The sequence below is a fragment of the Artemia franciscana genome, chromosome 20, assembly GCF_032884065.1.
Source record: "Artemia franciscana chromosome 20, ASM3288406v1, whole genome shotgun sequence".
NCBI lineage: Eukaryota > Metazoa > Arthropoda > Branchiopoda > Anostraca > Artemiidae > Artemia > Artemia franciscana.
In genome coordinates, this window is record NC_088882.1 from 36,824,981 (window position 1) to 36,849,651 (window position 24,671).

General features: G+C 35.6%; 1 protein-coding gene across 4 annotated transcripts in view; it reads right to left on the reverse strand.

The window, feature by feature from the left end:
• LOC136040202 (uncharacterized) overlaps positions 1 to 24,671 on the reverse strand; it is a 249,792-nt gene that overhangs the window by 162,950 nt on the left and 62,171 nt on the right. Inside the window, exon 1 of one of the 4 annotated variants that reach the window (XM_065724359.1) lies at positions 2,174 to 2,252. The exons of the other annotated variants lie outside the window; for them this stretch is intronic. The gene's annotated coding sequence lies outside the window, so the exon portion shown is untranslated. Of the gene's footprint in view, positions 1 to 2,173; positions 2,253 to 24,671 lie in introns of those variants that run through there. 4 annotated transcript variants of the gene reach the window in all.

Genomic DNA, 24,671 nt, shown 5'->3' on the forward strand with positions numbered 1-24,671 from the left:
TTTGATCAATTAAGATAAAGGCAACTAGAACTTTTAATTTTTTACGAATCTTTTTTTCAGTAAAAGATATACGTAACTTATAAATTAGCTTACGTAAAGAAGTTTTGTATTCTCATGTTCTTATTACATATATGAGGGGGTTCGCCCCCTCGTCAGTACCTCGCTCTTTACACTAAAGCTTAAATTTTGTCCCTATTCATTAAGAATGACCCCTGAATCACAAAAGCCGTAGAATAAATAGTTGAAATTACTAAAAATACTTTAGCGTAAAGAGCGGTGTATTAGGAGGAGGTGAGCACCTCATATGGGTAATAATTTCAGTTCGTTTTAATTTTTAATGCTGCTCTTTACTTCCAGCTGAAAAAACTTTTTCATATTTATTTTTTCATTGTTTTTTTTTTAAATAGTGCTAGTAAATCCTGCGCTCCCTTCATGGAATTTTTCTTCCACCATGACAAATTCCTCGATGGAAAGTTCCCCCAGCCTATCCCCCTATTCTCAACCCCTCCCCCCAACCAAAAAATCCTACTGAAAACACCTGTACACTTCCCACTAACCATTACTATATGTAAACACTGGTCAAAGTTTGTAACTTGTAGCCCCTCCCACGGGGACTGTGGGGGAGTAAGTCGTCCTCATAGACATAGTTATAAAGTTTTTCGACTACGCTGAATGGCTATCTCAAAATTTTGATCCGTTGACTTTGGGAAAATAATTAGTGTGGGAGGGGGCCTAGGTGCCCTCCAATTTTTTTGGTCACTTAAAAAGGGCACTAGAACTTTTCATTTCCGTTAGAATGAGTCCTCTCGCAACATTTAAGGACAACTGGGTCGATACGATAACCCCTGGGGGAAAAAAAACAAACAAATAAACACGCATCCGTGATCTGCCTTCTGGCAAAAAATACAAAATTCCACATTTTTGTAGATAGGAGCTTGGAACTTCTACAGTAGGGTTTTCTAATACGCTGGATCTGATGGTGTGATTTTCGTTAAGATTCTATGACTTTTAGGGTGTGTTTCCCCCCTATTTTCTAAAACAACATAAATTTTCTCAGGCTCGTAACTTTTTACGGGTAAGACTAAACTTGATGAAACTTATATATTTAAAATCAGCATTAAAATGCGATTCTTTTGATGTAGCTATTGGTATCAAAATTCCATTTTTTAGAGTTTTGATTACTATTGAGCCGGGTCACTCCTTACCACACTTCGTTACGACGAACTGTTTGATAATTTTGGGTAGGGGCTGTGTGTTTTTATTTGTCATAACGTCAACAAAGAGAAAAAAAAATATATCCATGCTTACTAAAAAGAACCAATGAGATGTAGATTGAAAGTTTAATTTTTATATTGAAATGTATTCCTTAAAGCCTTAGCAATCTTGGATTTGTTAATTACATAAAGGAGAAAACGAATAAAATGTATTTTGTTTTCAGTAAAGCGCAAGTAACTTTCTATTCTCTAAAAGGCCTATCTAATAAAATGCATATATCCTGCTTCTGTTTGTGGTAATTTCTGTTTGTTTGAAGTTTCACTTGATTATTTATTGTAATTTTTGTTTATTTTGGGTTTCATTTATTTATTGTTATTGGTTTATATTGGTTTTACGCTTGATTTATTATTTGAATTTATTTCTACTTGTGTTTAATCTAATCCGGATTTTTAATTTCCATTGAAAAATTTATTTTGCGGAAAAAAGTGTTTTCCTTAATTTCTGTTTGTTTTTAATTGAAATAATTTTTTTCATTGGTTAATAAAATAATTTTAATTTTCAGATTTTCTCCTTCAGTATCAAGATTCTTGCCTACTAATGATATTTGGAAAAACTTGGCAATAAATTTTAATGCAATTTGAACTATCGATCATTGGATGGATATTCATATGGAATACTAAACATAAATAATTTCTTAAACAACATTGGCCTGCCATAACACAAGAAAAAAACGGTAAAAAATGGGGTTTTTGAAGGCCAAACGAAAATACTGAAGAAAACACCGAAAGCGAATATTTCAAGAGAACAGCCGAATCTCTTCTTCAGCGCGAAAAAAAAAATATGATCAAGGAAAAAACAAAACCAAAAAACAAGCGCGGAAACTACAACAAAACCAATTAAAAAAAATCACCAAAAATTAAATAAAAGGCAAAATTTAAAAAATATCAAAATCAAATACCTAACAAACAATAAAGTGAGTTGTTTGTCAATATCTGCGATTTGCACAAAATCCAAACAAATTTGACCTGCCAACGACGGATACTAACGAACAACTGAGAAATAAAAAGAAAAAATTCATTCACTCAAACAAACAAAGCAGCAATTGAATAAATTGGAGAACTAGGTCACCTGATTTCTAATTTTAGCCATTGTATTTCTTGCGTAAACCGAAACGACTCATTCATTCTTAAATTACCTAAATCCTTGACTAGAGCTAGACCTAAATGTTGGTATTTATAAATTTCAACAGCTTCTAACCAAGGCTAGCTTGGTTAAATAAAACAGTATGGTCTGGATTATTAAATATGTGTTCTGAGAGGGCAGAGTAAAAATTTTCTTGTTTTTTCCACTTTTTAAGGGTGAAAGCGGAAAAAAAACAGAAAATTTTCACTCTGCCCTCTCAAAACATATATTTAATAATCAAGACCATACTTTTTTAATTAACCAAGCTAGCTTAATTTCGCATAACAAAGGTATTGTCCAGCACCACAGAGAAGCTGTTGAAATTTATGATTACCAAGATTTAGGTTTAGCTTTGAAGAAATTTAGGTGATTTAAGAATAAATGAGTCGTATATCGGTTTTTTCAAAAGAGAAACCGACACTTTAGCAATCCCTGAAATAAAGTTGAACCACTTCCCTAATTACATAATCAAGTACATCATCAATCCCTTAAGTCTCAAAGGGCATCCGCAAGAAATGCAATGGTCAAACAGTTCGTGGTAACGAACTGTAGTAAGGAGCGACCCGGCTCAATAGTAACCAAAACTCTAAAAAACGGAATTCTGATACCAATAATCACATCAAAAGAATCGCATTTTAATGCTGATTTCAAAAATATAAGTTTCATCAAGTTTAGTCCTATCCATCAGCATTTACGAGCCTGAGGAAATTTATAACATTGTGAAATTTACAAAATGTGGAATTTTGTATTTTTTGCCAGAAGACAAATCACGGATGAGTGTTTATTTGGTTTTTTTTTCTTTTTCCCAGGGGTGATCGTATCGCCCCAGTGGTCCTAGAATTTTGCTAGAGGGCTCATTCGAACGGAAATTAAAAGTTCTAGTGCCCTTTTTAAGTGAACAAAAAATTGGAGGGCAACTAGGCCCCCTCCCACGCTCATTTTTTTTCCAAAGTCATCGGATCAAAATTTTGAGATAGCCATTTTATTCAACAAAGTCTAAAAACCTTATAACTATGTCTTTGGAGACGACTTACTCCACCACAGTCCCCGTGGGAGGGGCTGCAAGTTACAAATTTTGACGAGTGTTTGTATATAGTAATAGTTTTTGGGGAGTGTACAGACGTTTTCAGGGGGATTTTTTGGTTGGGAGGGGGTTTGAGAAGAGGGGGTTACGTGGGGGATACTTTCCATGGAGGAATTTGTCATGGGGGCAGAAGATTTCCATAAAGGGGGCGCAGCATTTTCTAGCATTATGTTAAAAATACAATGATAAAATAAATATGCAAAAGTTTTTTCAACTGAAAGTAAGAAGTAGCATTAAAAATTAAAACTAACAGAAAATATTAAGCATGTAAGGGGGTTACCCTCCCCCTAATACCTCACTCTTTACGCTAAAGCATTTTTAGCAATTTCAACTATTTATCCTACGGCCTTTGTGATTCAGGGGACAAAATTTAAGCTTTAGTGTAAAGAGCGAGGTATTGACGAGTGGGTGAACCCTCTCATATCCATAATAAAAACGTAGGAATATAGAAGTTTGTTACGTAAGATAATTCGTAAGTTACATATATCTTTTACTAATGAAAACGTTCGTAAAAACTATAAGTTCTAGTTGCCTTTTTAAGTACCCAAAAAATTGGAGGGCAACTGGGCCTCCTCCCCTCCTTTTTTCTCAAAATCATTCGATCAAGATTATGATAAGCCATTTAGCCAAATAAATAAATATGCAAATTTCCCTTTAATTATTCATCTGCGGAGAGCCGAAATCAAAACATGGATTAACTAAAAAATGTTCAGAAATTAAATAAAAAAACAAGTTTTTTTAACTGAAAGTAAGGAGCGACATTAAAACTGTATATGAAATATACATTTCGGGGTATAAAACTCCGTATATGAAAGGGGCTGTTCCCTCTTCAACGCCCTGCTCTTTACGCTAAAGTTTTTACTGTTTTAAAAATTAGAGTTGAGAGAAAGAGTTAAACTTTAGCGCAAAGAGCAAGGCGTTGAAGAGGGAAAAGCCCCTTTCATATACGGGGTAATTTCTGTTCGTTTTATGTTTTAATGTCGCTCCTTACTTTTAGTTAAAAAAACTTGTTTTTTTTATTTAATTAAAATCAGAAATCAGGTGACCTAATTCTCCAATTTATTCAATTGCTGCTTCGTTTGTTTGAGTGAATGAATTTGTTCTTTTATTTCTCATTTGTTCGTTAGTATCCGTCGTTGGCAGTTCAAATTTGTTTAGATTTTGTGCAAGTCATGGATATTGGCGAATAACTCACTTTATTGTTTGTTAGGTATTTGATTTTAATCATTTTTATTTTCGGTCTTTTATTGAACTTTAGTTAATTTTTTTTGAATTTTTTCTTTCATTGTTTTTGTTGTAGTTTCCGCGCTTGTTTTTGGTTTTTGTTTTTCCCTTGATCATATTTTTTTCGCGCTGAAGAAGAGAGGTGGCTGTTCACTCGAAATATTTGCCTTCTGTGTTTTCTTCTGTATTTTCGTTTTGCCTTTAAAAACCCTATTTTGATCGTTATCTTTCTTTATGTAATATTATACAAACAAATGAACAGAATATCTACATAATCTTCGGACTTAAATAAGCCTGAAGCGATTCTGATCCACATCATTTTACAACCTTGAGAATGAAAAAAATTAATCGACCATCCCTACCCCTCTAATATGCCCTAAAAGTTTCAACTTAATACCCCTAGCCATTCCTGATATATCGCTGATATAACTTTTTGACAACGTTGGCTGCACAAAATGTCCTTCGATTTATATTCATATCCCCTACAACATGCTTTGAAATTTCCAACGTAATACCTTTATCTGTTCTTGGGATGTTGCAGAGACGTTTGATTTGGTTTTACATCCCTTTCAGTTTTCACTGAAAGTTTCAAGGTAATACTCTATTCCGTTCCAGAAGTATTTTACCTATGCCATTCTAACAACCAGGATGTACTTGTGCCCTTCTGATTTAGTGCAACAGTTGTAGTAGAAGTAGTAGTAGTAGTAGTAGTAGTAGTATTGGCAATAGTAGTCGAAATAGCAGTAGCATTGGCAGTCACTGTAGCAGTAGCCGCAAGTGGTCAAGGTCATAGTAGAAAATAATCGCAGTTGCAAGTAGGGTCCGTCTCAAAAAGTGATGATTGATCGCAATTGTAAGTAATCGAAGTCGCAAGTAGTTGCAGTCGCAGTCGGAAGTAGTTACATTCACATTTGTGGAAAGTCACAGTAGTAATCATAACTAGACGCAGTCGCAAGTAGTCGTAGTCTCAGGTAGTCGCAGCTACAAGCGGTCTTAGTCACTAGCAGTCGCAGTCAAAATCACCATTAGTTGTAGCTGCAATTAGTGGCAGTCACAGCGGTAGTGGCAAGTATTCGCAATCATAAGTAGTCCAAGTCATAGTTTTAGTCGCAACTAGCTGCAGTCAAAAGCAGTCGCGGTCACAATAACAAGTAGTGACATACACAGTGACGAGTAGTAGTTGTCGTAGTCGCAGTCGCAAGTAGCTGAAGTTGCAGCTGTATATAGTTGCAAGTGCAAGTTTTATTAGTTGCAGTCACAAGTAGTCTCAGTTTCATCTGCAAATAGTCAGATTCGCCGTCGCAAGTAGGCTCAAGCAGTTGCTGCGGCAAAGAGTCGCAGTCATAGTTGTGTTATGTTATCTTCCAGGGGTGATAAAATCAATGGTCTATGACTGCTGATTGAGGGATCATTTGAACCGAAATTAAAAGTTCTAGTGTCCTTTCAAAGCAGGAAAACCAGAAAATGCCACACGAAGTTCCTATTTTCTGCTAGCGTGTGGTGCAAAGTAATAATTGGGTCCCGATGATAGGCAAAAAGCTATTAGATGGACAATTCGGGGATTGCCAATCGATCTAAAATTATCAAAAATTTATTGAGCTACCCAGTTTCAAACACAATTATGTTGCAGGGTGAAATGTTTGTTCCTAAAGATGCAAGCAGTCCATCAAAACATAGAAATGTTGTACCCATTTGTTTAAAGCTTAAATTAACTAAGTTGACTCGTTTGAGGCTTCATAAAATTAGCCACAGTTGTGAAGAATTGTGCATCGGTTATTGTAGAGAAGGGCAAATAGACCTTTTTGTAGGTAAGGGGGAGTCTCCCTGATGCCTCAAAAAGTTTTATGCCAAAGCTCTAATGATTTTTGAGCTTTCAAGCAAGTATTGAACGAGATTTTAGGTAGATTAGGGGATAGAGGGTGGAGCCTAATCTCGAACCCCTCTTCGTTCCCAAGAATAATTTTTTGGACTAAGCCTGTAGTATGAGTACTGTAGGGGAATAGTGCCCTCTTATCATGCTAAGATCATGAGTGCCATGAATAAATTTTGCAAGGAGGGAGGGGGGTTATTACTAAAATACTTTATCTTTACTTAAATTTAAATAGAAATATTTCTCACTTGCCTATTCATACACATTTGTTATTACAGTCTTGTTTATGGGAATTACTGGTCTTATTAACGTCGTTCATGGAGGAAATCCCTACAAAGTGATACTGAAGTTCCTTTTTGTTATTTAACAGCCTTCTGTCCCCTTCATCCTGAGGAATATAAAGAAATGTATTTTTTTAGTGACGATTATCATTTCTCAAAGTATTGTAGGACGAAAATCAACCTAAAAAATTAAAAACAGAAGCTGAAGGAGGAACGTTTCTCTACTTTTGGAAGTTAGTAGCTTCTCTCATGTCTATGAGAGGTTTGGATCAACAGTTCCTAGCAGAACAAAATAAGCAAAGATCAACCCCTTGCCAATAGAAACCAAAACTCGGAACAATGAACAAAAACCGAAACAATAGAAACAAAACAAAATTTTGATTACAATATAAGCAGCAACAGGATCTATTATTTATGACGATTATAAACACAGAAAAAATCCTTACATTTAAAGGTGCTCCTCAACAGCTCTCAGAAAATAAAAATCTGCATAATTCCATTAACAGAGATTAAACTCTCGCAATATTGGAGGCACCAGCAATGAAAGTGTTCAAGTATGGTTTGAAAGATGGATGCTTTGACAGTTTGGGGAAGATGCTAGAGGTTTTACAGAGTTCTCGTCTGAAAACAATTTAGATACTTGTTTATTAAACGAAACACACTCAAGAATTACGGTTAGGTTAGATCTGAGAAAACCAGTTTCATATCCACAGAGACAAGTGACAGAATAGATGGAAAATATATAATTAGGGTTGTATATTTGCACATTAGGGGGATGGGGGTAAAGTACAGCTGGTCTGAATGCAAATTTTCTTAGCTACAATTATTTTGCATATTAAGAAGTAAGAATTGTTTTCTAACTTCGTGCTGTCTTAATACTTTACCTCCACCCTCCAGCCCTCATGTGCAGATATGTAGCCCAATTTATATATTTCCTATTTATTCTATCACTTTTCTTTGTGATTATGAAACCGGTTTTCTCAGATCTAACCTAAGTTTAATTCTTGTGCATGTCTCATTTAATTAAGAAGTACCTAAATTTAGGCAAAAAAGAATAATCTGAATTTCTAGGGCTACAATGAAAGAAAAGAAAAGATGGCTAGGCCAAACTTTACAGAGGATACATTATCACAAAACTGTTCTTTTACGTCATCCGTATGGAGTCAAATGAAAAGTTGGTTTGTTTCTAATATCAGCCTGAATAGATGCGGGACCCCACTGGGTTTTTGGTGGGGTTTGCCTTCTCTATATATTGAATATTTAAATAATAGATACCTACATAGTAGTCTACCTACATAAAGTAGTTCACGTACATGGTGCAAAATTAGAACTGAATAGGAGATGGGGAAGACTGAAGCTTTGAGCCAATTGAGATGGAAGAGGAGCGTGTAAAGCTGTGTTGGCTTCAGACGGTTTTGAGCTGCAATGGTTTGTTACTTGTTACAGTTGTAGTTTCTCTTCTAATTTTTAATTTTTTGTGTTCCAGCATCCTCTATAATAAATTTTCTCCTCTATTTTTCTCCTCTGTCTTCTTTATCCTTATTTCAATAAGTCTATGTCATATTTTGCTGAAAGTTTTGTCAAAGAGATTGAGCTTCTCATTTAACAAGAAAGCCTGAGGCCATAAAAACTGTTTCAACTGTTTTGGACCACTAAAGAATCCCTAGCACGGTGAAGTGGCGATTTTTTTTCAGTTTTGTTTTGTGAGAACAGAGTGGTTTCAGAAAGTATATCTTTTAGTAACAAAATTGTATCTTTTCCTTTAGCATGAATTTGAAAAAAATGTTTGAAGCAGTCAGTAAAGATTTGTCAGTTTAGGTTTAACTCAATTCAAACACAACTTAATCAGAAGCTTGATGGATTAAGCTCATGGAACAAAAGCTAAATATGTTTGAAAACAAGATTTATTAATAGTTTTAATTTTAATATCCCAATTACCTGATAGTAAATAGTGAATTATCACTAGGAACAATAATTTTACTTGTAAAAAATATTGTGCTTCAAAAGTTTTTGTTCTTTTCACTAACTCGAAATTTTGTAGAAAAGACCCAATCAGGTTTTTCTCTCTCTATAATTATTCAAATTTGACATAGCAGCAATAAATAAATAAAACAATGGTCAGAGTGGCGACTGACATCCTTTCGACTTACTTTTTAAGAATAATAATAAAAAAAATTCTTAACTGAAAATAAGGAGTGACTTTAAGACTTAAAACGAACAGAAATTATTCCATATATGAAAAGGGGTGTCCCCTCCTCAACGACCCACTCTTTACGCTAAAGTTTTTTATTGTTTTAATAAGTAGAGTTGTGAGAAAGAGTCAAACTTTAGCGTAAAGAGCAGGGCGTTAAGGAGGTGACAGCCCGTTTCATATACGGAATAATTTCTGTTAGTGTTAAGTTTTGATATAACTCCTTACTTTCAGTTAAAAAAAAACTCGTTTTCTTATTTAATTTCTGAAATTTTTGAAATATTGCAAGTATTGATTTTGACCTACACTATATGAATAATTAGAACGAAATTTGCATATTAATTTTGCTTTTTTGGCTAAATTGCTTTTTCAAAACTTTGATCGGACGAATTTGAGAAAAAGCGGAAGGGGGTCTAGTTGCCCTCCAATTTTTTTGGTGACTTAAAAAGACCGCTAGAACTTTTAATTTTATTTACGAAGGTTTTTATTAGTAATAAATATACGTAACTTACGAATTAACTTACGTAACGAACTTCTATATTGGTATAATTTTATTATGTACAGTAGGGGGCTCACCCCCTCCTCAATATCTCGCTTTTTACACTAAAGTTCGAATTTTGTTCCAATTCCTCAAGAATGAACCTTTCATTCATGGAAAGATCCTCCCACATAGCCCTCTCACGCCAACCCCCCCCCACCAGAAACAAATTTCCCCCTTAAAACATATGTATTCTTCCCAATAGCTAATGTTATATGTAAGCAATGGGCAAGATTCATAACTTACAACCCTTCCCCTAGGTGCTGCGAGGGATTAAGTCATCCTCAAAAATATTGTTAATACATTTTCCTACAATATTTCTAAGAGTTAGATATAAATGTATCTAACAATTTTCTACATTGTTAGACATTGTTCTACAAGTTTTTTAAAACTTTAATTTCTACTTTTGTTGTTGTCACTCAGTTTTTGTCAAAATTAATCAAGGAGAAACTTCTATTTCAGAATAGTGAGAAACTTTTTTAGCTATTTAGTTTTGCAAAAACGTAATTTATGATTAAATTGCTCTGAGACAAGCATCATGGACCATTATTTACTTGGTTTTTGTTACCGTAAGAGTCGTGTATAAACTACAAAAAAAAATTTATGGTTCGCACTAGGTTTAAAATTTACCAGCTTGCATCTTTGTGTCGAAAGCCATTGCATCATTGTGTTCAGGTTTTTATCTTTACCTCAAACGTTATAGTATCATTGCTTCACAGGTAGCATGCCATCACGGGTATTATTACATCTCTTGTGCTGTTATGGCACTCCACTTGCATCATTATACCACTTATATTACAGCCTCTCTTGTATCATTACGTTACTTGCTGTCGTTACGTAACTTGGTATCGTTACATCACTTGTATGCAAACGTCATTGACTTGTTCTTGGACAAAGCAAAGCAGTCAGGTAAAGAACATGGCATTGTTCTTTACAGCCCCTACCAACGGTGCTGATCTTCCTTCCACGGTTCTTTAGCAATATGCAAAGGGGCTGAGGGTCAGCCATCCTGTGCTTTTAAACGCCCTTCCTTTTAATCTTCCCCAGAATTTACCAAGTACCCATTTGAGCTGAGCTTGCAGAATTACACCATCAAACCCTGTTCCAAACCAGATAGCCAGCAATACCAGGACTTGAGCCTCCGTCATCATGGACAAAGTATTCCAAGCGTGCCAACCACTTCTTATACAAAGATCGTTCTTTGCCAAGTTTTCATAACGAAAGAGCAGTGTTTATACTACAAAGTTTGTCTTTCAAGCTGTCACTTATTAGTTTATAGTCTTGCCACTCTTAGTCTTGCCACTTTTATAGTCTTGCCAATTTTAGTCTTGCCACTTTCATAGTCTTACCACTTTTCTAGTCTTGGCAAGTTTAGTCTTGCAACTTTTATAGTCTTGCCACTCTTAGTCTTGCCACTTTTATAGTCTTGCTACTTTTAGTTTTGCCACTTTTATAGTCTTGCCACTTTTATAGTTTCGCCACTTTTAGTCTTGCCACTTTTATAGTCATGCCACTCTTAGTCTTGCCACTTTTATAGTCTTGCTACTTTTAGTCTTGACGTGTGTACAGTGTATTTAATAGTTTTCTTCAGTCTTTTTATTATAAGTTGCTTAAACCGCTTTTACCATACCGTCTCCTGCAGGCTCATGTCCAGCCTGTAGCAATATCTGAAATTCGCCGGGCTTTAAGAAAAATTAAGCGTTCAAATAGCCTTGATGGTGACGGCCTTTCTTACCGATTTTTTGCTTATGATTGTCCTGCTCTACTTAACCATCTACAAATATTTTTCCAGTCTTGCTTAGCACAGTCGCTTGTTCCTGATAGTTTCCTTTGTGGCCGTGTAACGTCTATTCAAAAGCGAGGCAAGGACCCCACATCATGTGTGAATTATCGTCCCATAACAGTATCGTGTTTCTTAAGTAAGTTGCTTGAACATTTGTTACTACCAGAAATTGAGTCGAATTGTGATTTTACGCCTTTTCAATTTGGTTTTCGGAAAAGTTTCGGTTGCTCCCATGCACATCATGTTATAAGCCGACTCATGAAAGATGCCGTAAAAGCTAAAATGTCTTTATACTGTCTTACTGTTGATATTTCTGGAGCTTTCGACAATATTGTGCACTCTCAGGCTCTATTTTCCCTTGCGTGTTCAGGTGTTAATCCTTCCGTACTAAGTTTATTTTCTTCTTGGTATTCAAAGTCAAAAATTCAAGTTACCTGGAATGGCCAAATATCTGACCCGGTAAAAATTAATAAGGGAGTTCGGCAAGGTGCCGTATTGTCTCCTAGTATATTTAAATGCGTGCTTGCATCGTGCCTGCGTCCCCTTAGAAGTTCTATTTTTTACGGTAATACTGGTTTGTCTTCTATTGCATATGCAGATGACGTTCTTCTTGTTGCCCGGACTCGCCGTGGATTGCTTTCTAATTTTACTATATTAATCAATGAACTATCTAAGATTGGACTGTCAGTTAATGCGTCTAAATGCGAGTTTATTTGTTTTAATAGCCCTTATGCGGTCGCTCCATTCGTTACTGGGACTGCAGTTCTACCATGTTCTTCTTTAGTTAGTTGGCTTGGTCTGTGTTTCGGCCCAACACTTTCCGCTACCTGTTCATCCCTAGTGAATCAAGCCGTGAAAAACCTACGCGTCGCTTACGGAAAAATATCCCCAAACAAAAGCCGTTACAACCGCAACGGTTTGTGCATGATTTATAACGCTTATTGCGCCCCTGTGCTTTTGTTTTTATCAGGCATGGCTCATCTGTTCCGTAAGAAAGATCGACATACTCTACGTACGGCTTATTTCAGATATTGCAAATTCCTCCTCCGGCTTCCTAGATGGCACCGAAACAAAAAAATAATTGCTCGATTTGGTTTAGTAGATGTGCCTTCTCGGATTCGGTCTTCCAGTGATGATTTATGTAAAAAGACTGTCAACTTTATTCACGTTTATGACTCTCTGCAGCCTTTTTTCCATATTGATTCTGGTTTATTAGTCCATATTGTCTTTTGTTAGTTTGAATTTTGTTTTTCTTCACTGTTTATCGTATTTGTTTTTGTTTATTTATTTATATTTATTTATAATACTCCGTACTTTGTGTTTTTTTATACTTTACGGGTAATAAAGTTCATTCATTCATTCATTCATTCATAGTGTAGCCGCTCTTAGTCTTGGCACTTTTATAGTCTTGCCGCAAAAAGCAACAATTTTTGTCAAATTATTAAAACAGAAAATAGCGCTTCCCTTCTTTAAAACATAATATCATAGAGGTATTCGATTCGGAGACAACGAAACCAAAGAGAGAAATTCTCTGACAGGAAAATGAAAAGATTCTACGAAATGATATTATTAAAAAAGATATATGGTCGTTTTAAAACCATACTTAGGGTGACTTAGCATCTATAATGCCTCAACAACCTTTTTTCTTTCGAGAATCATCATGATAAGTCAATAAGCTTACTGCAAAAGAAAAAAGATGTTGGGCAACAAAGAAATACGATTTAAATATGAATAATAAAGATAAAATACTATAAAATAAAGAAACATGTGAAAATAATGCAACTTTTTCGTTGGGGAGCTCCACCAGTCGTTCTCAGTGTCAATCGATGAATTGGTATACCCCATACTTAAGAAAAGCCAATGCGGCTTGTGAGTGGAGAAAGGGTGGATGGAAAGACAGATCGGGCTTATAGATATTTTTGGCTTATGGAGATTGTCCCCTTTTGCCTTCTATTCTCAAGATTTCTGTTCTATAAGAATCAACTAGTGATTCTTAATAAGAATCAACAGGAAATTTAAGTTGAGACCAGCGATAAACTGCCTATCTTCCTTTTGAAAAGTTAGTACGACGAGGAACAGATGGTTGTTGAAGATGACACCCTATTCTAGGTATCCAGTCACTTAGACAGAACAATTGTTGCATGCTTTGAGTTCAAACAAGCTGCCAAACACCAAAATCTAAGTACACTGGTACTTACCAAGTACTTTTACCAAGTACTTTGGTAAAATTATTCAACCCCTTTGTCAACCCCCAAAGGGGGTTGACAAAATTCCTTAAGTTTGGTACTTTATTTTATTTTATAGTTGGCCATGAGTCAAATGGCCAAGTACCATTTACCAAGTACTTGGTAAATATTGGTAAATATTTGGTAAATAATTTATTAAATTTACTAAAAACTAACAAATCTCACTAAGTACAAAGAAATCTGACTATTTAGGAGACTTTCCATTAATATATGAATAGAGGCCTTTTGATATCACTCCCGTAGAGACGTACAGATGAATGAATATACCACGCACTCAAGAAGAGCCAATATAGCTTGCAAGTGGAGGACCGAATTAAAGGCCATGGAGATATTCAGGGCGCTAACATAGAGGGATTGATTCATTTTTTCAAACTTCTCTGGAATCGACAAAAAAACACCTTAAAATTTCATAACACCGTGGTATGAGACAAAAATCAATTTGGTGATCACCAAAATAAAACCTAGTGATCACCAGATTTTTCTGGTGATCTGGTGATCTCCCAAAATTTCTAATAGACAGATTTAACGATATATTTTAACCAACTGTAATCGGTTAATATGATTGACGAGATGGGGGATTCTCTTGTATGGGGTACAAATCACAGGTTAATATAGAATTCTATGTAGGAAAAAATTAGAAAACTAGCGCATTCAGTTAGCTTACAGGTTTCATACACCAAACGTTCTTTTTGGAGTCCGTCGACCTAGAAGCCACAAAGCTTCTAACTTCACTTGGGTAAATATTAGAAAGCTTCCAACACTAGGATAAAATTAGTAAATATGTAAATATTAGAAAGCTTCCAACACTAGGACAAAATTAGAAAACTAGCGCTTTCAGTTAGCTTACAGGTTTCATACACCAAACGTTCTTTTTGGAGTCCGTCGACCTAGAAGCCAAAAAGCTTCCAACTTCACTTGGGTAAATATTAGAAAGCTTCCAACACTAGGATAAAATTAGTAAATATGTAAATATTAGAAAGCTTCCAACACTAGGATAAAATTAGAAAACTAGCGCATTCAGTTAGCTTACAGGTTTCATACACCAAACGTTCTTTTTGGAGTCCGTCTACCTAGAAGCCACAAAGCTTCCAACTTCACTTGGGTAAATATTAGAAAGCTTCCAACACTAGGATAAAATTAGTAAATATGTAAATATTAGAAAGCTTCCAACACTAGGATAAAATTAGAAAACTAGCGCATTCAGTTAGCTTACAGGTTTCATACACCAAACGTTCTTTTTGGAGTCCGTCGACCTAGAAGCCACAAAGCTTCTAACTTCACTTGGGTAAATATTAGAAAGCTTCCAACACTAGGATAAAATTAGTAAATATGTAAATATTAGAAAGCTTCCAACACTAGGACAAAATTAGAAAACTAGCGCATTCAGTTAGCTTACAGGTTTCATACACCAAACGTTCTTTTTGGAGTCCGTCGACCTAGAAGCCACAAAGCTTCCAACTTCACTCGGGTAAATATTAGAAAGCTTCCAACACTAGGATAAAATTAGTAAATATGTAAATATTAGAAAGCTTCCAACACTAGGATAAAATTAGAAAACTAGCGCATTCAGTTAGCTTACAGGTTTCATACACCAAACGTTCTTTTTGGAGTCCGTCGACCTAGAAGCCACAAAGCTTCTAACTTCACTTGGGTAAATATTAGAAAGCTTCCAACACTAGGATAAAATTAGAAAACTAGTTCATTCAGTTAGCTTACAGGTTTCATACACCAAACGTTCTTTTTGGAATCCGTCTACCTAGAAGCCACAAAGCTTCCAACTTCACTTGGGTAAATATTAGAAAGCTTCCAACACTAGGATAAAATTAGTAAATATGTAAATATTAGAAAGCTTCCAACACTAGGATAAAATTAGAAAACTAGCGCATTCAGTTAGCTTACAGGTTTCATACACCAAACGTTCTTTTTGGAATCCGTCTACCTAGAAGCCACAAAGCTTCCAACTTCACTTGGGTAAATATTAGAAAGCTTCCAACACTAGGATAAAATTAGTAAATATGTAAATATTAGAAAGCTTCCAACACTAGGATAAAATTAGAAAACTAGCGCATTCAGTTAGCTTACAGGTTTCATACACCAAACGTTCTTTTTGGAATCCGTCTACCTAGAAGCCACAAAGCTTCCAACTTCACTTGGGTAAATATTAGAAAGCTTCCAACACTAGGATAAAATTAGTAAATATGTAAATATTAGAAAGCTTCCAACACTAGGATAAAATTAGAAAACTAGCGCATTCAGTTAGCTTACAGGTTTCATACACCAAACGTTCTTTTTGGAATCCGTCTACCTAGAAGCCACAAAGCTTCCAACTTCACTTGGGTAAATATTAGAAAGCTTCCAACACTAGGATAAAATTAGTAAATATGTAAATATTAGAAAGCTTCCAACACTAGGATAAAATTAGAAAACTAGTTCATTCAGTTAGCTTACAGGTTTCATACACCAAACGTTCTTTTTGGAATCCGTCTACCTAGAAGCCACAAAGCTTCCAACTTCACTTGGGTAAATATTAGAAAGCTTCCAACACTAGGATAAAATTAGTAAATATGTAAATATTAGAAAGCTTCCAACACTAGGATAAAATTAGAAAACTAGCGCATTCAGTTAGCTTACAGGTTTCATACACCAAACGTTCTTTTTGGAGTCCGTCGACCTAGAAGCCACAAAGCTTCCAACTTCACTTGGTCTCTTAAATTTGAAACTTGGAATGCAACCTCTTTTCCTGCTCTACTGTTTTTATAATATAAGGACAAGGTTTTACTGAGTCAAGAAAAATTCTATATCCGGTTCAGAAAGTATATTTGGAAAGCAGATTAATTTGGAAATTTGTTTTAATCAATGGCTTTCTTCGGGTGGGAGAAAATTTTAATATAGTTTTCGCCTCATCATTGAACGAAAAAAAAGGTACTGGCGCCCAGAGTTACCACATGTGGTACTCGTACACAATCATGCTAATGAAAAATCAGGAAAATTTGGTAACATTACTAAAAATAAACACTAGTATATACATCTTCTAGCTACATCTATCTTATCTATACACCTACATCTATCTTGTCTACGTCTATACATCAATCTTGTATACACATTTCTTAACCCCCCACCATCCCGCTCATCCTGAAAAATTAATTTGACTTTGTACAATAAATATCTTTTTTAGTGTCCATAAGAAAGTCATGCAAATATTAATCGCCTTAGAATTTGATAACATATACAATTTAAATGAAAATCACTTGCAACTAAATTTGCAACACGTCGTACCAACGTTCACTGGTGCAAATATAAAATTTATAAAATTCTGTAACATCCAGAAAAACAATAGTTTTTCAATGCATTTTTCTTTCTAATTCCTCCCCCACCCCTTTCCAAGGTTATAAATATTTTTGCAGAGTAAATTACTTTAATGCCAGTCTTTTGTGAAATTAATTTTTTTGAAGAAGAAGAAGCATATAATGTAATAATGACAACTCAATGTTAACTCAATGTTAACGTCAAACAAAATAAAACTGATAAATAAACGTATAAAAATCAACAACAAAATATTGAAAAATTTAGTGAATTAAAGGATAAGCTTGACCTGGGATTATCTTATTCTTTTGAAAAACTAAAGATGACAGTATATTTTGGTGGAGTTTAGACAGAAAGACGGATTTCGTCGTTACAAAACTCCAAAAGGAACGCTATTAAAAAGTATCGATCATAAGACCTGGTTCGTAAATTTCGTAACATTGAATGCTCAAACGTTCGTAAAATTAAAAGTTCTAGTTGCCTTTTTGAGTAACCAAAAAATTGGAGGGTAACTAGGCCTAGTCCCTCTCTCCTTCTTTTTCTCAAAATCGTCCGATCAAAACGATTGTATTTTAGTGCAAAAAAATGGTTTTGCGTAAGGGGGTTTCATCATGGGTTACAGACATAGCTTGACTTGCTTGAAAATTTTTACCTCATTTTTATTAGCACATGATTTTATTATTTATTCGTTTTGAATAAACACAAAGCTCCGAGATATGCAGGTCTTTTGAATCACTGTTTAGATATTCTACGGAGAGTCAGGGCTTGCTCAAAGCTTAGTTTCTGTCAATAGAAACGTGTCAGGTTTTGCGACGTGATTAGCAAGTTTGTATGGACTTAAAGAACAGGGAAATTCCTCATGATTCTGAATTAGGGGCCTAACATAAATTCTTGGTTGCTGTTTCTTTTATTATATGATCTTGTCTGTTGAGAATTAACCATATTTTGTCGTTGATTTTACAAAATAGCTGAAGAAGGTACATTTGAAAATTATCCCATAATATTACTGTGCTTAGCGAGTTTTAGTTTTGACACACCTTTAAGGAGTAACGAGTCTAATTGGTAATGATTCAACCCGGAACGACCTCAAGGATGATTACTCAAGTATGCCCCCGGAACAGATTTTTGAATGCGAAAAAGAAACTAAGAATTGATTTCTGGAATAGAGGCACCATTACGCAACTATCGAAAACCAAACAATTTAGTAAAGAGATAGAAAATTACGATCTTGACATTCTTCCAGTAACTGGGATGAGATATTTCGGAAGTCACAAGAAAACATTCACAACACGATCGTTTATACTGGCCCAACTGCAAGACGAGAAAGTGGTGTTGCACTTATCCTCTTAAATGATGTAGCCAATACTCTGAGGAATTGGGTTCCAATTTCACCTTGATTGATGACGGCCAGGTTTTTTGGGTGCCAGCCAAGTTGTCCCTGGTCAGATGCTATTCACCGACGAACAATGCAACCAATGAGGCAAAAGATGACTTCTGTGACACCTTACAAAGGGTAATTAAAGATATCATAGGTCATGACATGACCCTCATAATCGGAGAACTAAATAAACAAGTTGCATCTGATGGTTCATATTACCCTTAAGTTTTGGGAAGTCATGGAATTGGAGAACGAAATAATAAGGGTTGTTGCCTCATTAATTTTGCTTTTACAAATAGTTTCCTCGTGGGTAGTAGCGTCTTTGCTCCCAAAAGTATTTATAAGTACTCGTGGATGTCTTCAGATGGTGATACTCGAAACAAAATTGTGAACCCCTGACGGATACCCTTTCTTACATATATCAGAACCTTCCGTGGCACGAATATCGACTCAGACCATAATTCAACGATAACAAAAAAAATCAAGCTTTAGGTATCCCATAAACCTCCAATCTTCCTGTCAGAATTTTTATTCGTCAAAGCTGGCTGCTGAAACTACGAAGCTTGATTTTGTCATCGAATGGGTTAAGCCATTTGAAGTTCTTGGCTCTACAGGAGAAAACAATCAAGAACATATCTGGCATGTCATCAAACTAAATTACCATGAAGCAGCACATTCTACGGTCGAACCCGGGAAAGTTCCCAAAGACCGATGGTTCTCCAACAGAGCGCAAAGAATGATAAACCAACGAAAAGAATTAAAGAAGACCGTACTACCACCCAACTCTACATCCCAAGCAGTATAGTAGATCCAGCAGCAGTTAATAAAGAGGGAAAAAAAACGATAGACTCAATAAGCGTCAGCACCTGGACCAAAAAGCGTCTGAAGCAGAAGAAACTGCAAAAACAGGAGATAACCGCTATTTGTATAAAGTTACAAAAGAAATTGTGGGCAAGACTTTCAGCCCTGAAGGACCACCAAGAGAAGAACCTAGAAATCTAGCAGACATCCGAAGGATGTCAGGGAAGTATGGGCACCACACTTTGAAAAAGTTCTAAACCGTTCACCCCCGCCAGTAGAACTTAAGATTCCAACGGAACCACTGTTTTTGCATGACATTAGTTCTGATCCACCTAAAGCTGAAAAATCATCGAAAGACCTGAGCTCTAAGGCTTGTTTCCATTCATATGAAGGCCTATGTATTACCACCATAGTAATCAACTATGTATTGAGAAAAACAACCGTCTGAAATACAAGCCTAAATTCAGAAAAAATCTCTTTCCTCTGAAAACAATCAACTAGTAATTTCCATTCCTCAGACTTCTGAACTACAAAAAAAAAGCCATTCGACGTAAAGACTTTGCAAATAAAAGGAAAGAACAACGTTACAGAATAGAAGGAAAAGGTATTTCAAAATATATTAAGAAGGAGGCTGCCCTCTCAAACGCTCACTTGCCTCTCATAAAATTTTATCCTGGAGGTATAAATGTTGGAAGCAAGTATAATTAAAGAAGCCTTTCTTATCCTTTTTGTTTGAAGCCCCCTCTCTCCAACAATGCTATGTTATTTGAGGAACCCCAAAAGATTATTTTTAGATCGTTTTATCGGCCAGATATGTTGATAAAATTTTTATCCAAGGTCCTATGGAGTGGTGAAAGAACTTTTGGCCTATAGGTGTGAGGCTACCTATAGGTGTTTTACAAGATCAACTGTTGTAAAGGAGGAATCTGAGATAGAAAAAACACAAGGGATACATGTCTCTTTCAACTAAGCCGATTTAGTCGCTTGAACTATAATAGTTAAAGATATTTCGATACTTCGTTTTGTGTTTTATACTTCCACATATGAAATACGATTGTTCATATTATTATAATGTCCGACCTTGAAAATTTATTACGTTAATTATTACCAGACAACATGCCTAAAATATATTATCTGACAACATGGAAAAAGTACAGCAATGCGCAATAAGGTAAAATGCTTGTTGGTAACAAGGACAATAATCAGTCAGTTCAGATAATCTCTGGAGTGATCTGATATTAACCCCTTGGCAAAGGCCAAGAGAGAAAGTTTAGGATGTCTTTGCTGGTAGTATGGAAGAAAAAACACAAGGAGCACGAGAAAACACATACTGTCTTTATGCCTTTAGTACCCCTTTGTTTGTTGCACGAAAAAAAAAAATAACGAGCTTGAGTAAATGCATGCTGTCTAAAGTTTTTTAGTATCATTTTGTTATTGGCATAAAAGAAAATACAAAAGGAGCTCAGGAAGACACCCACTGTCTATACATCTTTTAGTGAGCCTTTGCTAGTTTCGTGGAAGAAAAAGCTCAAGGAACTCCTGCTAACACTTACTCACTGTCACTGACATAGCTAGGGTTTTTTAGCCTGGAGGAAGGATATAAGAAATATACCGACAAAATTGGCCAGTGTGCCGACAAATGCGAACACATACGCCAAATTAAGACGCCATAGATGCCAAAAGTTCCAAGGCGTTGGCAATGCGTGTCGATGGTTTGGAGTGGAGTCCCCTCAAATCCCCCTCCCCTTAGCTGCACTTCTGCTATCTGTACTCTTTTTAGTAAGCTTTGGTCCTAGCGCCATTTCTTCCATGCCACCAGCAAAGGCTTATGGTTCATTTACCCATAATAAAAATCTGTCCGGATTTACCAATCCGTTTGGAGATTCCTTCGGTTTTTGTGCTTGAAAAACTCTCTAGCTTTCCGCAAAAATTGGATGAAGTTGTGATGGAAAGCTAAAGAAATCCGTCTGGATTTGGCAATGCGTTTTGAGTTTCTGTCTGTTTTTGTGCTTGAAAAACTCTCTAGCTTTCCACAACGATTGGACGAAATCGTTGCGGAATGCTAGAGAAATTCTTCCGGGATTAGCAATTCGATTGGAGATTCCGTCCGTTTATTTGCTTAAAAACTCTATAGGTTTCCGCAACAATTTGACGAAATCGTTACGGAAAGCTAAAGAAATGCTTCCAGAATTAGCAATCCATTCGGAGATTCCGTCCGTTTTTATGCTTGAAAAGCTCTCTAGCTTTCCATGGACGGAAACGGACAGAATTTCCAAATGGATTACTATTTTCGGTCAGATTTCACTTGCTTTCCGTAACGATTTCGTCAAATTGTTTTGGAAATATAGAGAGTTTTTTGAGCAAATAAACAGACGGAGTCTCCAATCGAATTGCTAATCCCGGAAAGATTTCTTTAGCATTCCGCAACGGTTTCATCCAATCGTTGTGAAAAGCTAGAGAATTTTTCAAGCACAAAAACGGACGGAATCTCCGAAGGGATTGCTGAATCCGGACGGATTTCTGCAATTCGTAAATGAACCACAAGCCTTTGCTAGTGGGTTGGAAAAAAAAATGTAAGGAGATCGTGAAAACGCATGCTGTCTAAAATGAATTAATATCTTGCATATGTATCTTTAATGTATTACTTCTCATCCTGTGTTATTAATGAATATCATATAAGACAAATCATTCGCTGTTCCTGCTTCCGTCAAATATCTCTAGACTGCATTAACAGAATAAAAACATTTCTTTATTGATCTTACTTTTGTGTGGGCTTCACAAAAAAAACTCTTTGAAGAACAAAAATACAAGAAAGAGTTTTCCCACCTTTGATATGCAAATTCTTTGCAATTTACTGACAAAAGAAATGATTATTTGTCAAATCAAAGGATTGAAAGAAATGTATGAATGAATAGTGTATCTTAAGCCAGTGCTTTATTTGGCAGTGTAGCATGGAGAATAAAACTAGATTCTGGCCAATCCTACAGAACGAGCTGAGCGTAAGCAGTTTCAGTTCAATTCAATTCAATTTATTCAAATAAAAAAAACACATAACACCAATAATAATAAAGATCCTAGAAGCGAACTTGTTAAAGATACATTTTCAAAATATAGTTGTCAAAATAACTTCAATCAAAAGACTAAAGATCTATGTTTAACAACATATGTATTATGTTATTTGTGTCAACAACATAACATATTACATATGTATATCAAATTACATATGTATTAACAACATATGTAAGTAGTATTACCTAGCCTGACTTTTCTTTGTACAGCCGTCCTAGCTATAGTCATCAACCTCAATATGGATTAGGATTTGGGTAGCTTGGTACCCTTCCTCTTATCTATTAGTAATTAATTTGGTTGCATGCAGTAGCCGTGAAATTGGTGCGTATACCCTGACAAAGTGCCTACTCAGACGATACAAAACTCAACCGGGATAACCTCAGCCCAAAAATTCAAACCATTCAAAATCTCCCTAAAAATAAATTTTATACAGATTTTACATGGGTTTTGCGTGGGATTGGATTTTCTGAGCTGAACTTTGTCGAGTGGAGTTTTACTGAGATTGTGCTTAGTTTGAATTAGATTTATATTGCCTAGGCAAAGTATTCCAGCACCATTTTATCGGCTATGCAAGCTAAAGTGTTGCACGACGAACACTTTGTTCAGCGATCCGAGAGAGGGGTTTGAAATATTACATTGACTTTCCTGCCACTTGAACCATGAATGCATATATGTAATATACTCTGAAATGCACTGAAAATAAAAATAATGTTGACAAATTAGAACTAGTATCTAAACCCTTCCTTTTGGGGTATCTAACCCTTTGGAATATCTGACCTAGTATCTAACCCCTTCCTAACTAATAAGTTTTTATTCAAAACAAAAGCCAAGGTGTTTTGTTTTGAATTATAACACGCAATATAATCTTTCTGGACTTTTTTTTATCGATTTTTAGAGTCAAATATTACAAATAAACTACTAATAATTCAAAAACTCCATCATTTTATTAATTACCATTTTTAATCATTGCGTAAACACTTAATTTTAAATGACAGTGACTTTTCATGCCCCGAGGTGTAAGGTTCAATGATTTGAAAGCTTAGGTACATAACTTTAGATTATCAACTCCAAACTAGACTACAAAACTCCACTCAAACTCACTCAGTGTACTAATAATTCTAGCAATTACAACAATTATTTATGTAGCAATTAATAATTATAATAACGAATAATAGCTAACATCAATAGTTTGACCCCAGGTAAGAATTATACACAGTCTTTTGAAATTTTCTGCCTGATTCATTTATCTGGCCTAAGGTCGCTTGCAGCACGGCCGTAAAAAACAAGAGCCAAGAGCTCATATGGTATGAGCTCTAGCAAGATTCTAAGAATCAATAGATTGCTTTAAAAGAAAATCAGCGGCTTGATGCCGGTCGGGATTTAAAATAAGAGCTCTGAGTCACGAAGTCCTTCTAAATATCAAAATTCATTAAGATCCGATCACCCACTCGCAAGTTAAAAATACCTCATTTTTTTAATTGTTCCTCTCCCTTCAGCCCCCCCCCAGATATTCAAATCGGGGAAAACGACTTTATCAAGTCAATTTGTACAGCTCCCTGACACGCCTACCAATTTTCTTCGTCCTAGCACGTCCAGAAGCACCAAACTCGCCAAAGCACTGAACTCCACCACCTAACTCCCCCAAAGAGAACAGATCCAGTCCGGTTACGCCAGTCATGTATCTATGACATTTATAAGCATTTTCCAAGATTTCTGGTTCCCCCCTCCAACTCCCCCCAATGTCAACAGATCTGGTCGGGATTTGAAATAAGAGCTCTGAGACATAAGTTCCATCTAAATATCAAATTTCATTAAGATTCAGTCACCCGTTCTTAAGTTAAAAATACCTCGATTTTCTAATTTTTCCAAATTAACAACCCCCAGCTCCCCCAAAGAAAACGGATTCATACCAATTATGTCAATCTCGTATCTATAACTTGTGCTTATTTTCCCCATTAAGTTTCATCCCGATATCTCCACTCTAAGCGTTTTCCAAGATTTCCGGGTTCCATGGTTTCTGTTCTCTCCCCCCCCCCCTTCAACCCTCTATGTCCCCGGATCCAATCTAAATTGAAAATAGAGCGTCTGAGACATAAAGATTCTTCTATATATCAAGTTTCATTGAGATCCGATCACCCATTCGTAAGATACCTCGATTGACACTAAAGTGATATTATAAGTGTTAGGGCAAAAAGAACTTCTTGGTAAGTTATACATTATGAATTTATCAGAATTTGTGAAAAAAACTAAAAGAAATGGAAATTTCTTCAAATTCTATAATCTCAAGTTTCGATAGTATCAATGTACACGAATATTGATGTAAAAGCCGCAGAAATTCTTCTTGAGAGAGAGATATTAAGAACTTTGGACTTGATTAGTGGTAAAACAGTTTTGGAAGTCGGTGTAAATATAAATTTAGTTAGTTTGTGCAATATGTTCTCTTATTTTTTTCAATTCACTTTGTGTCCTAAATTATATGGACTTCCAAAGATACATAAGCCAAACC